Below are 13,695 nucleotides of genomic sequence, written 5' to 3' on the forward strand. Positions count from 1 at the left end.
GATGATGTTTGAAGGTGGGTATGACAGAGAGGTTGTTCACTTTAGGTAATTGACACAGAACTCTGTTGCCTGATAAAGTGACCTTGCATCTGTGTGGTTTGTCTATCTACCTTTTAGGTACAATCAAGAGGGAGATAAGAAAAGACAGTTGTTTTGATAAAGGGCAACTGAGTGACCAAAAGAACTCTTGAGTTGGGTTAGTTTTGTAGCCAAGATGATAGCATTGTCTAATGTTAATACAGAAGGACCTCCTAAAGTGGGACCTGCATCTCTTTCCTTCCTTCATTTACAGCAAGCAATAGGCAATACATTAAATCATTCAATGTGGGCTGGTATTTTTGGACATAGGCTTTATTGAACATAGCAAATAACTATTGTCACTTTATTTCAAATACTGTAATATCTATCTTATTAGTTTGTACAGCTGAATATATTCTATGTACCTTTTTTGCCTTTGGTTAGTTTCTGAACAATAATTGTGAAACTTGTTGAAAAATGCAATCAGGAAAGCATGCTTATGGATAAATCTAGAATAAATGTTTTAAAAGTTTTTACAGTTCTACTGGTTTTTTAGTGTTTTCTAAAAGAGGTCTGAATTTTTGTGTTAAACATCTTCCATAACTGGTTGGTTTTGATTTATTACATCTTTGTAAACTTGTTTTTTATTGTCTTCCATTTTATAGATTAAGATTACATATTTTTTCTGTCTGAAGTCTGCATATGTATGAAGTTTTAAGTGCTGTAATGAACATTATGTAGTGTACTAATTATTTTGCTTTAAGAACTCCAGAAAATTGCTTGCATGTGGTAATTTTGTCTTGAATTATAACACAGCAAAAGTATTAACTGACATCAGAGAAGTTATGTAATGAATTTTCATAAAATGTGTAGGGTAGTTCTGGTGATTTTGCTTAATTCCAGTTTGTAGAAGTATCTGAAAGGAGGACATTTAATTATGCCTAATTTTATTTATCACATTTTGTGTCAAGTCTTCCATTTCATTGTGGGGTTTTCTGCTTAGTGGTATAAACCTCAGAATAGCTATGAGACTGAATTCAAGTGTGCCAAAATTGTCAGAGGCAAATATGAATTGGAAATTACATCTGAAATGGTGAGATACCACCTAATGGAAATCCTTTGGTTCATGTTGGCTGAAATTAAGTAGGAAGTGGAACAGGCCAATTGAATCCATGGAACTTATGGAGTTGACTCACCAAACTCCCACTGAATCAATAGGCCTACTCCAGTTGTGACTTACTACTGGATTTCTGCCATCATGTCCTGCTAATAAGACATTGCTCAATAAGGAGAAATTATTCTCTTGGTCACCACAGTGGCAATGAACAATGTCCAATGTCATATTGACATCATTGGCTTCTTTTCCTGGCATTCCTCCTAAAGAATCTTCATTGAGGTTGGATCCTCCTGGACGGTACAGGTGATTGGCATGGGGAGGGTACCAAGGAGGATATGGGCATCAACAGCTGATGGCCAGTAGTATTGCCATTTCCTCTCACATTGCCTTGTTGAAAAGATGTCTGTGTCAGCCTGTAATATCATACCAGAGGCAGCCCTTCTGACCGCTGATTGTTGTAGTTCCATTGTGACTACAGAGCGACTTGGTTTAGAAAGGGCAGTTTTTGTAAGAAAAAAAAGGCAGAACCACGGTTTCTGATAAGTCACCTTGGCTCTTGCACAGTGAGGAAGCAGGATTTAAAGTAAAAGAACCATGCCACATGATTATCAAAATTTTGATAATCTTGTGCAGAAAATCAACAAAATATCCCTTTGCAACCAGAGAATGAGACTGTGAAAGCAGAGAAACATCTGGTTCAGCTTTAAGGCTGTGAAGGTTCCTCTTGTGCCTTTAGAAGGGGTGGGAATAGCTCTGGTACCATAAATAGACATGATAGTTGATTCACTTGTACATGAATTGGTTGAATAATTATAGAACTGCACCTAAATAATGTTGCCTTTGGGTTTTTGAGAAGGAAAAATAATGTTTAATTCTCACTGTGAAATCTATAGATAATATAAAGAGAATAAATGTAATGGTAATTGGTTTTTACAGTATCTAGGATTAGCATTCAGTTTTGTTATTAATTTCATGTTTCAGTGTTTTATACAGCGTCAGGGTTCTGCACTGTATCATATTCCATTGTGATTAATATCTGGAGACCACATTCATCATACTTTCCTTTCTGTCAAACAGGTTTAGAGGTTTTTTTTTTTTTGGCTAAAGTAGGATTTGTGTTAGATGAGAAGATAGCTGTGTTGTGCAAAAATCTAAAAGTATTTTTATTGCCATTAGTTGAATACAGAAAAACAGTTGTCTATATTATTGTATTAAAATAAGTATATGAGGCTTTCATAAAGAGATCATAATGTTATTTAAATCTTTAGGACGTGTATAGCAAATATTGTATTTGAGCAGTTATATTCCTTAGAAGGGAAGTATTGTGTGTTATGCATTGCTGTTTCCTACATATTAGGTGGCCTTTGATGGAATTGTCTGCTCATTCATTTGCATTTCTTCCTTGCCACTAATGGGAGTGGGATAAAAACTGAATAAATAATTGTTTCCCTCCACCTTCCATTTCTGGTACTTGTCCATGACCCCACTATTTTGATGAGCTACAAGAACCAGGGGGTGAGGGTAACAAAGCCCATTATTGATGGGAATATGGGGGCTGACCATCTGTTCTGTAGGGACACTGGGATGGTACAGATTCTTAAGGATTGTCTTGAATTTAAAGGATGCTGCTAGTCAGAGTTGTGGGGAATGTTTTCCAAAATACCATTCAAACCAGTTAGGGGTTCCTTAAATTTTGAGCTGATACTCCAAGAACCAGTTAAATGGAGGGTGGTAGTGCATGTGCTTTGTATACAGTAGACATTGCCAGGTATGGCTTGAAAAATGCAAGGCTAAAATATGCAAATCCCCTGCCAGTCTGTGGAGACGAGGCACTGGCAGCTGTAACCTGTGACCAAAGACATAGTTGGACTGGAACGCTCACCAGTTCAAGCCAACATTCCTAGTGATAGAGGATGAAGAAAGAGTGTAATTCAGCACCAGCTAGAAGAGTACAATTGCCCATTTCTCATGCAGAGAATACTGGGGTAAATGGGCCATCATCTGACTCGGAGAAAAGGAGTAAGTAACGCACAAACACACACACAGTACATTTTAACTAGATGATACAGAATCTTGTTCTTATTACAGATGCTAATTATGGTGCAGCTTTTCAAATAGAATGGAAGAATGATTTCTCACTTTTTAGAAATGATGCTTAGCAACATGATATCTCTTAGCAGCTAATGTAGAACATTAGAAATTTTGAGATTTTACCTCAGTAATAGAAACTTTACTTGTTGTCTGACAAGACTGAATTGTAAATACATTGTTAATGCAGCTTTAGAGGATTAGTGAACTTTAGGCATGCATGGTTCCCAATTTGAAAAATGTAGTGTTAAATTGTGAAAGAAAGTAAAGTATATGGACTATTGTAAAACATTCCTAAGTGTTTCATTTGTCCTGAAATACATCTGGTTAACAATCACACATATATATGCCAAAAAGAGGTTTGGAAAGGGGCCTCACTTCAGTCTGCTGTGCCTTCATTTGAGTTTCAGTCTTTCCTGAACCAGAAAAGGGTACTTATACTACATTAAATTTGCAATAATAAAGGAAAATCCCATTCTAGTGAGTTAAAGCTGTGAGTTCTGCAGAAAGATTGGAAAAGTATATTGGCCTTAATTATTTTGGACAGATAAAAATTTAAAACACTAACAAATGAACTATTTTCTTTCTGCCAGCTAACCCCATGTACTACTAAGTTCAGAACTGAATTGATACTTTTGGCTGTAAAATGCTAAGTGCTGTATTCAGCATTCCGCGGACTGGCTGAGCCTCTGAGGAAGGGCGCATGCATGAAGCTCTCGGGCACATGCGTGAAGCGGTGGGAGAGTGCCCGCCCCAGCGTGAGCATTCCCCCACCCCTCTGCAGACCAGCCTGCCCACCCCTTTGCGCAGGCGCTCGGGTGCATGCATGAAGGGATGGGGGAGTGCTCCTGCTGGCGCTGGCACGCGCGCAAAGCAGCTGTGGGGAGGGGAATGTGTGCAGGGGGGGAGGTCTGTCTTTGCGGCCCAGTCTGGCTCATGGCCTGGGGGTTGATGACCTCTGCTGTATGTGAACAAAATCCAATATTTGTCCACAGTGCAGGTAAATTTGCACGCATAGTGGACAAATAAATGAAAGCTGCAATAGTTAACTCTGTTTTGTGAAATGCTTCTATCCATACCTGTATATCCAGACTTTCCATGCCTTTAATCATGCAAATCATCAGGATTTTAAAGATGAAGCCTTTAATTGTTAATTTCTTTGTCACAGTGTTAAAACAAGTAACCTCATACTAAATTAATAACATGATCAGTAGTTGATTCATACAGTTTTATAGCCCAATATATCAAAAGAAATGTTGAACAGAAATGTGTTTCTTAATAACCTGAGTTATTTTCAGTCCTTTTGTGACAGTTGTGAGAATACAACTTGACAGAGACCCTCTTGTCTTTTTTATTCAGATGATAACCCTCAGTAATTCCACAAGAGCCAGTGTGGTGTAATAGATGAGTGATGGGTTCAAACCCCCACTCAACCATGAAAATTCATGGTGTGGCTGGGAGCAATGCTAAAACTGCTCCTTAAATATCTCACATACCTTCAATTCCCTCTTAGGGTCATTATAATTGGGATGCAACTTAATGGTGCATAACAAACACTTCCATGCTTCTGATCAAGTACTGCATCCTTCCCTTTAATAGCTAATTCAGGTAGGGACTACTGACTGAGAGGGATTACAGAATAGGTCCTTAGAAATGAGGGAGAGGTAGGAGCACACTAGCAGTATTCCCAGGGTTTGCAGAAGTAAATAGTTATTTTTTAATAAGTCACATTGGTGCCAAGGGAAAAGTAAGGGAATGTTTGCCCCTCTTCAGAATCACTCACTCAGTCAGTCACTCATATAGATGCACATCCAGCTAGGCCTATTCCCTGGAGGCATCACACCCTTTAAAAAATATACGGAACTTGCAGTTCTGAAGAGGGGGAAAAGTACAAAATTCAGAGATACAAAGTCATTGTTTAATATTAGCTCACATCAGAAGTGGCAGATTACAGCCATTACTGCCTCTTCCCTGCTAAATCTACTCCGCCTGCAGATTCCACTGCTTCTCTTTCAAGAGTGTAGTTCAGCAGTATTTTCAAGACAAAGAAAATCATTTCAAAACAGGGAACCTGACAAGTCTACTAAAGCTGTCAGTGTTATGGTTAAGAGCAGTGGTGGTAATACATCCAGTGCATTCTTAAGTGGTTGGTTGGTCAGTTTGTTTCTTTAGGGATTTTGCCACCATCTTAAGTTTTCCCCCTCACTCTATGCAAACTTTTGTTGGAGATCATGATGCCTCTTGTATTCTACCTTTGTACTGTCAGATTCTGAGTTCTGAGGATTTTCCTCTTACTGTTGGTAGGCTATCAGATGTTACTGAATGTGAGCATTTGTGCAGAAAAACGGGTAATGCACAGGTGGGTTGCTCCACATATGGATTAATCTCATAAACCACAATGCTGCTTCCCCACTAATTCATGTGACTATATTGAGGGGATGTCAGCCAAAAAGCCCAATGAGGAATAAACCAGAAAAGCTGGAGAATGTGCTAGAATATACTAGAAGAAGGCTCAAATGGCTGGAATTTTGAACACAAATTATCCTCATGTTCTGTTAGGAATTGGAGTGAATTGGGCCAATATGTATCTCTTCTTTTTTGAGCGTTCTTAATTTTTAAAATCCATCTTGCCTTTATTTCATAACTGAGCTCAATGTAGCTTCATATATGAGGTTCCCACATAATCTCCCATCTACCCTATTAGGATATAAGGATACACTGCTACATTTTAGTGCAGGTCATATTCATCATTAAAACAACAACAGAAAACCTTACAGTATATGCAGTAAAGAGCATCTATCTCCTTTCTCTTGTATGTCTCCTACTGAAAGTCAGATGTCACACTGTCTGTAACGTTCCCCTTTATTAGGTCAATGGTTCATGTTTTGTTATGTAATTGTTCATGCATATTCATGTTGCTGAGAGGCAGAGCCAAGCAAGGTCTTATAAGAGGCGGAGCCTGAGTCTGAGAGTCAGTCAGAGTCAGAGTGAGTTTTGAGTAGAGTGAGAGAATCTGAAGTGTGATTAAAGTTAGGAGTGTATTATCAAATAGAAGATTGTAGTTAATAATAAATTTACCTAAAGAAGATATTCATGAATCACTATCAATTTCTGTAATCAATAAACAAAAGTTATATTTAAAAGACTTTGAAGTGTGGACCTGAATCTTCACCTTCCTGAAGTAATGGTGATTTAGTGATCACCTGGTGGCAGCAGTGTAAAAGAGGGGATTGTTTGCCTTTGTGTGCTCTGAGTCTTGATGGTCAAGAAAGGGGCACGAGGGTGAACGCCACAATTTGGTGTCCAGCGGCGGGATATGAAGGAATCCAGTGAAGCCTGAGTTTGGACTCGAAGAACTCCAGTCAAGCCTGATTTTACAAAGAATTTTCTTGAGTCAAGGGTACCTATTAGACAGAGGTCTGTGGCAATGAAGTTTGGTTCCTCACTAGAGCTTTTGGGAAAAACTTAGTGGTGGGGGCTTCTTCTGAACCCAGGTCTGAGATAGGGAATGACTCTGAAGGAAAAATTTCCTGTTTTACCTCAGGATATGATGACCAGTGTGCTAGCTTAAGGCTCAAGGCTCTAAGAGTTTAGAGAGCGCTTGTGAAAAAGCAGAAGCCAGGGGTCAGAGCAGATCTGAGGGAGGAGAAGTAAATAGGATTATTTTAGTGACTGGAAGTAAGAGAAGAAAGACAGGTCCTTTAAAAATCAGTAAACACTCTATACTAATCATCCCAGAAGTAAATACGCCACCCAAATGTATCAAAAGGGGGAGTCCTGAGGCTGAGGTTTTACCTCAAGAGATGGAGGGAAATGGTGACCCTTCAACTGAATTAGAACAAGAACAGGAGGAATTTGATGAGGGTGCCTCAGAGGAACAAAAGGAATTAAGCTCCGAGGAGTTTGAAAAATGGAAGCTGGAATGGGAATTTAAATTTAAAGAACTACAGCTCAGAGCTGAGCAAGAGACCAAACAAAGGGAACTAGAAATGAAAGCTGAGCAAGAAGCCAGACAAATGGCATTTGAACAAGAAAACAGAAAGAAAGGGAGTCTCAATTACAAATGAGACAACTAGAATTTTCTCCTCCAAACAATAACCTGAACAATAACAACAGTGTTGGAGGGGGAATTCTCTCAAAAATTGCTTAAGAAGTTTCCCCAATATAAAAGCGTTCCCCTTTATTAGATCAATGGTTCATGTTTTGTTATGTAATTGTTCATGCATATTCATGTTGCTGAGAGGCGGAGCCGAGTGAGATCTTATAAGAGGCGGAGCCTGAGTCTGAGAGTCAGTCAGAGTCAGAGTGAGTTTTGAGTAGTGTGAGAGAAGAGAGAAGGATATAGAGTGTGAAGTTTGGGGGAAATCTGAAGTGTGATTAAAGTTAGGAGTGTATTATCAAATAGATAACATTCTGGTTTTGCATGCAGGAGTTCCAAACAGCAATGTATCGAAATCAGTCTACAAGGTTCTTAAGTTAAGATGCTCTTCTCCTTCCTATACTTTCATTTATCTTTCCCTTTAATGATAAGCAGCAACAATCTGCACTTTTTGTTTTGCATTACATGACCAGGGTATCCAGTTTTGTGCATTTTATATAGTTTATAATTTCTTGATATTAACCCTTTCACTCCTTCATTGGGCACCCTCTTAGTGAAGACATTCTGGCTTCCTGCAGTAAATCAAGCATTTCAAATGCTTATGTGCTTTTTAATGTCCATGATTACGTGCCATACAATGGAAGTGAAAATACCTATCACTGTTGTACAATGCACTTTTTCAACATCAGTTTTAAATCTTTGATTTGTCTTTATTAGAAGCAATATGTATGCTATAATGTTGTTTGGTGTTTAATGAATAGGTCTTAAGTATTCAGATGTCTAAACAAAATGAGACATTTGCAGTCATCTGTTTGTATTTTTTTAGAAACATATTAAACAAATGCTATTTCAAGCTTTTTTTAACATTCAAATAATTGTGTGGTCCATCAACCAATTAAAATATCATCAGATGATATTGTGTGTGTTTCAGTTTGAAAAAAGATACTTACTTAACAAATTGCCAGATGTAAGGATATATGCATAGAATATAAGTGAAAGTACTGATGAGATGCTCAGAGGCAGAAGAGCAAAATGGTTTATTTCAGTTTTAATTTGCTGTTTATATCTTGGGTAAAATTGGAATAAATTTTTCATATAATGAGCTTGTTTTACTTAATTGCAGTATTTTTTTCTTTTCTGTTTTGCTTGATGAACCATAATTATTTTGCTTTTCATTCTAGTCTGTTTTCAGCCCAATAATTTTAACTCTGTGTTATTCAATTAATGTATGTGTAATTTTCATTTCCCCCTTCCTTCCCATTAAGCTACTGTGGCCCATTCTGGGTGATCGTGTCTTTTCCTCACATATGTAGCACTTAGTGATCTTCCCTTTGCAGAAACCATGATTATACCAGCAAGTTTCAAATTAGAATTGCCATATTTTCTGAACTGTGAAACGATGATTGCCAGTCTTGAATCAAGGCTGTCTGGTTTTTGAAACTGGTAACTTTGGTTTCCTGATTTCAGATGAAATGAGAAACTGTCGTGTATTAGAGACTTTCTATATTGCTTGCTTCAGGCTCCATAAAGGAGCAAAGGAACTAGAGGTATGAGCAAAAGGCTTAATAAACTGTAATAAAAATGCTCAAAGGCAGCTGTTGAGTTTTTTTATAATCTCTGTTTTGTTAATCAGCTCACAGCGCAGTCCTGTGTGTATTTTAAAGTACGTTCCACTGAATGCTAACTCTTATGTATGACAACTTGAGTAAGTGTTTGGTAGATATGCGCTTTAAATACTTAACCTTCAAAGTAGAAACACATTATCCCCCTATGATGCATCCTATAGCATCTTCAGAGCCTAACAATAAAATTGTGACATAATCTTCTAAGATGTTTGTGTCATAAGCATGAAGTATCTCAAAGTTAATGTGACTGCTCATCTGGAATTTTCCCATGTTGTTCCTGCCTCCATTGTTGATCTAACAGACAGCTAAAAATACTAATGCCTAGAAACATCTGTAGGACTCATCTTTTTCACTCAAGTAGTGAAACTTAGGTGAAAAGAAATTGGAGTGCACCGGGTAGTTCAATGGAGTCAATGTGCATTTTTTAAGCTTTCATATCCATTTAGTACATTTACAGTGGTGCCTCACTTAGCGATGTTAATCCTTTCCGGAAAAAACATTGCTAAGTGATTTAATCGCTAAGCGATATTAAAAAGCCCATAGGAACGTATTGAAACGCATTTAATATGTTCCTATAGGCTAAAAACGTACCTTAAAGCGAAATTCCTCCATAGCGGTGGCCATTTTGGGTGCCTCTAAAGCAAGGCAAAACAGTGGTGGCCGTTTCGTTTTTGCGGCAGCCATTTTGGAACCGCTGATCAGCTGTTTAAAAAAGTTCGCTTTGCCATGATCGCTTCCTCGCGATCATCGCAAAGCGGATTTTAGCCATAGGGGACATCGCTAAGCGATCGCTCCAGCGATGGCCAAAAGTGCATCGCAAAGCGATTTCATCGCTCAACGGAGCGATCACTAAGCGAGGCACCACTGTATATCTTGCCCTTATTGCTTAACTTTGCTCAAGGTAGCTTCATAAATGAGATTCCCACAGAATCTCCTGTCTCTAGACTCTGTCCTACTGAGTTCCAGCAACATGTCTCTGTCAGGTACTTTCAGGCCATCCTTTGAAAAGATGCCACTAATGAACTTATTATAGCTCTAGCACATGCGTTATTGGAATACAATTTAGAGAATTCAATTAGGAAAAAAGCAGTTCTTTGCCCAGAAGTGTCCAGGATCCCACTGTAAAAACTATTCAAATTTCAATTAAGATTATGAGACTAAATCTTTCTAGAAATTATGTGACTATTTTTTGCATGATAAAATGAAAGATAAAGCATGTGAGGAAATGTTTCAGTTTGTTTAATGCTATAGTGTGGTTTCTATCAGTTTTAGGAAATGGTGTCTGTCCAGGAGGCCAGACCACACAGAGCCTGTAACATTAGGTCTCAAAATTAATTTGTTGGTATGAAATATTAGACATGGGGAGATGTTGGCGTCAGCACGTGAATCTGAAATAGTACAATTAGTTGAATTAGGTTCATTAATTTATAAATTAAATCATTAAAATAAAAAAAAAACAGGGTTTACAGAGAGTGGCATACAGGTTGACCATTTGTTACTGGGTCCTTCAGAACTGCTGTTTTAGTTACTTCAGAATTGCTTTCCCATTCTGCCATTTTTCTCAGACGGCCTAGAAGTTTATAATGCAGTTGTTACCTAGTGATGATGGTTCTAATGTGTGTGAAAACAATCAGGTTGTAGAATGGTTTGTGTCATAACATAGGATCTTATCTCCCCACACATAGAGAAAGAGATACCTAGGCGTATCCAACAATTGTGACTTTACACAGACAGAAAAAATTTTTTTTGCATCTTTCGAATGTGTTTCTTTAGGAAAGTGCTGTAGAATCATTGCATAGAATAATAAGACTGCTTAGTTCCTTTTAGCCTTACTTAGCCTTACTTTAGGTTCCATAGGTCACAGCAGCCAGTTCTTACCACACCTGCTACTTTCATACAATGTTTAGACAACTGAGAACTACTGGCTTCTATGGATATCATGGAGAAATGGCTTTAAGTTTATACTTAAACTTACTGGCAAAGCCAGTAAGCAAAGGAATACAGTACATAAAGTGGGATAATTTGCATGTTCCTCTTAAATGTCCCAGTAGATACTGATGTAGCTGTTTTGTTAGCCATGCTCCCACAAACATAAACTTGAGGTTTGTTATATTTTATCTTGAAATTACAGAGTCAGTTTTAGCTTTTTTGAGGCTGTAATCATGTTCTTGGTTCAAAAAAGTAAACTTGCACATAGAGTTGAGACACATTTCTTTTGCTGATGGTTTGTCCTTGTAAGTTCTCATGTTATTTTTTAAAATAATGTAAAAAGTTGAATTTTGTGCTTATGCTTGTTTTAATGTGATAATATATTTGTTGGCTTATAGCTTAGTAGTGAAGTACAGTGGAGTCTCTACTTAAGAACTTAATCCGTATTGGAAGGTGGTTCTCAAGTTGAAAAGTTCTTATGTTGAATCTGCATTTCCCATAGGAATGCATTGAAAACCATTTAATCCGTATCTGCTCTTTTCCGTCCATAGAAACTACAGTGGAACCTCTACTTAAGAACTTAATCCGGTTTGGAATGGTGTTCTTAAGTTGAAACGTTCTTAAGTTGAAGCAAAATTTCCCATAGGAATGGACTGAAAACCAATTAATCCGTTCTGGCTGTTTTTTTGTTATGTAGAGGTGCATTCGTACATTGAAGCATTAGTTCCCATAGGAACTAATGCAAAGCTGGTTAATACGTACTCTACCACTAGGGGGAGAATTTTTTTTTTAACCTAAGATGACCTAAGGTTAAAAAAAGAGCAGGAAAGGTTTTTTTTCCTGTTCTTATCTTGGATTTCTGTTCTCAAGTAGAAGCAAAATTTATCAAATGGAGCTGTTCTTAAGTCGGATTGTTCTTAAGTAGAGACGTTAAGTAGAGACCCCACTGTAGAGCATAGGGATACTAGAGGTGGATGGGGAATTTGTGCCCCCCCAAGTTATGAATGTTGAATACATCCTTACTGTGGTTGTCTGAGCAATTTGCCTGTTGTATGATCTTGTGTTGAGAGTTAGGGAGATGAGAGGGGGTGGGGAAACTGTAACGTCTGGTCATATCCTTTCCCATCTTCCAGTCCTCATCCTTCTGAGGCCACAGCTTCCACACCACTGTCATCTCTCTTGAACATCTTCAAGCTAATATTCATATCTCATTGCCTACAAACATTTAGGGGAGGTGCCATGCAGATGATCCCAACTCCATTGCATTTCCTGGTTTTGCCCCAAATGCAAACTTCTAAAATGTTTTTCAAATTCTATTACCATGGGAAATTGGAAGCCAATAATGTTTGATTCTATATATATGTCTTGAGGACATGATCATCAAGTTATGGTTGTGGTACTTTGGTCACTCTGACCTCTGTAGCATGTAGGAGGATAAAGCAATGGGGACTCAAGTAGCTTTTTGCTTCTGTAGTGTTCTCCTGAAGAAGTGCATCTGAAAGTGGTTAAAGAACTATTGGTTCTTTGTAAGTCAATGGATCATATTTGTAGGACTGATGTTGGCGGGCTGTAGCTACCAGAAACTCTGCTTGTTGTCTTTGCTGGTTAGAGCTTCTGTAAGTTACGGTTCAGAAACATCTGAAATGTCAAAGTTTGCAGTCTCTTGTACACAGCCAGTTTCATGGGGAGGTGTATGGGGAGAAGAAGTGTGGACACACATGTATAGGATGTGTTTGAAATGTGTTAAAATAATGTTTTTAAAGTAGTGTAAAGTGTTAGATTGGTACTTTCCATCTTTTTTGATGGGAAAAGCAATACTGTACAGTACATATAAGATCAGTTTATTTCAGTAACATATTCTCAGATTTGACTTTAAGTAGACTCCACAATGCCAAAGGGAGGGGGGCTGTCAAAACTGTAATTGGCTTAATGTGGTATATACATGTTCTCAATTTATAATTTTTAAAGAAGAGTGTACTATTTATATATGTGTCTTGTATTTTATGACTATATATTTTATATAGATCTATTTTATGTTGTAAGCCGCCCCGAGTAGACATGGGGCAGGGTATAAATTTAATAAATAAATAAATAAATAAATCTTCGGTATAGATGGTGAAAGCAAGATACTTGAAAGATGGCATGTCTAATAAAGGGACATGGAGTTGTTTCTATTTTAGAATTTATTAATTAACTTTAAATGATTTTAAGTTGTCTTTAATATACAATACTGTCCACTGAATCATTGGCTGATGTATGTAGATTCACTAGGTGCTGGACTTTGAGCTCATCAGAAATAAAAGGTCTTCTGAAAACTTAAATGTCTTAAGAGTCAGAGGCCTTGTCAAGAGCAGAGGTGTTAAAGTATGGTCCAGCTGCTTACAACTACCTTGTAGTGGAGACTACAAAGCTATTGCATTTTGATCTTTCCACTTATGCATTAACAGAACTCCTACTGTTGTGCAACCCAGCTGTCTTGTTAACTTTGCCTGTTCTTGACACCAAATGTACACCTGCAAGTTTATATGTTATACAATATAAGGAATAACAAAAGTCTACTTCTGTGTAATTTAGCTATCTGGAAAACCTTGGCCTGTGTTCATATGTCGTCTTTTTGTATAGTGTTTCTCATTACAGTAGTACTTCCTAACTACCTAGGAAATCTTGTCTGTTCCTGAGTCTTATGTACATATGTCTGTCTGTGTATCTTTTTACATATGTCTGTCTATGTGTCTTTCAGATAATGGCTGAAATCCTGTTGCTTAGCATAGTTTCACTAGAATGGACCCATTCAATCAGTGGGGATTTGGTGAATCGAT

General features: G+C 37.7%; 2 protein-coding genes across 4 annotated transcripts in view; both read left to right on the top strand.

Annotated features, from left to right (window-relative positions):
• MACROD2 (mono-ADP ribosylhydrolase 2) overlaps positions 1–13,695 on the top strand; it is a 1,236,456-nt gene that overhangs the window by 50,592 nt on the left and 1,172,169 nt on the right. The gene's annotated exons all lie outside the window — the stretch shown is intronic.
• The window catches only part of LOC144588161 (uncharacterized), a 396,092-nt gene continuing 388,390 nt past the window's right edge, over positions 5,994–13,695 (top strand). Inside the window, exon 1 of the mRNA XM_078390377.1 lies at positions 5,994–6,284. The gene's annotated coding sequence lies outside the window, so the exon portion shown is untranslated. The remainder of the gene's footprint in view (positions 6,285–13,695) is intronic.

The sequence above is a fragment of the Pogona vitticeps genome, chromosome 1 (assembly GCF_051106095.1).
Source record: "Pogona vitticeps strain Pit_001003342236 chromosome 1, PviZW2.1, whole genome shotgun sequence".
NCBI classification, from domain to species: Eukaryota; Metazoa; Chordata; class Lepidosauria; order Squamata; family Agamidae; genus Pogona; species Pogona vitticeps.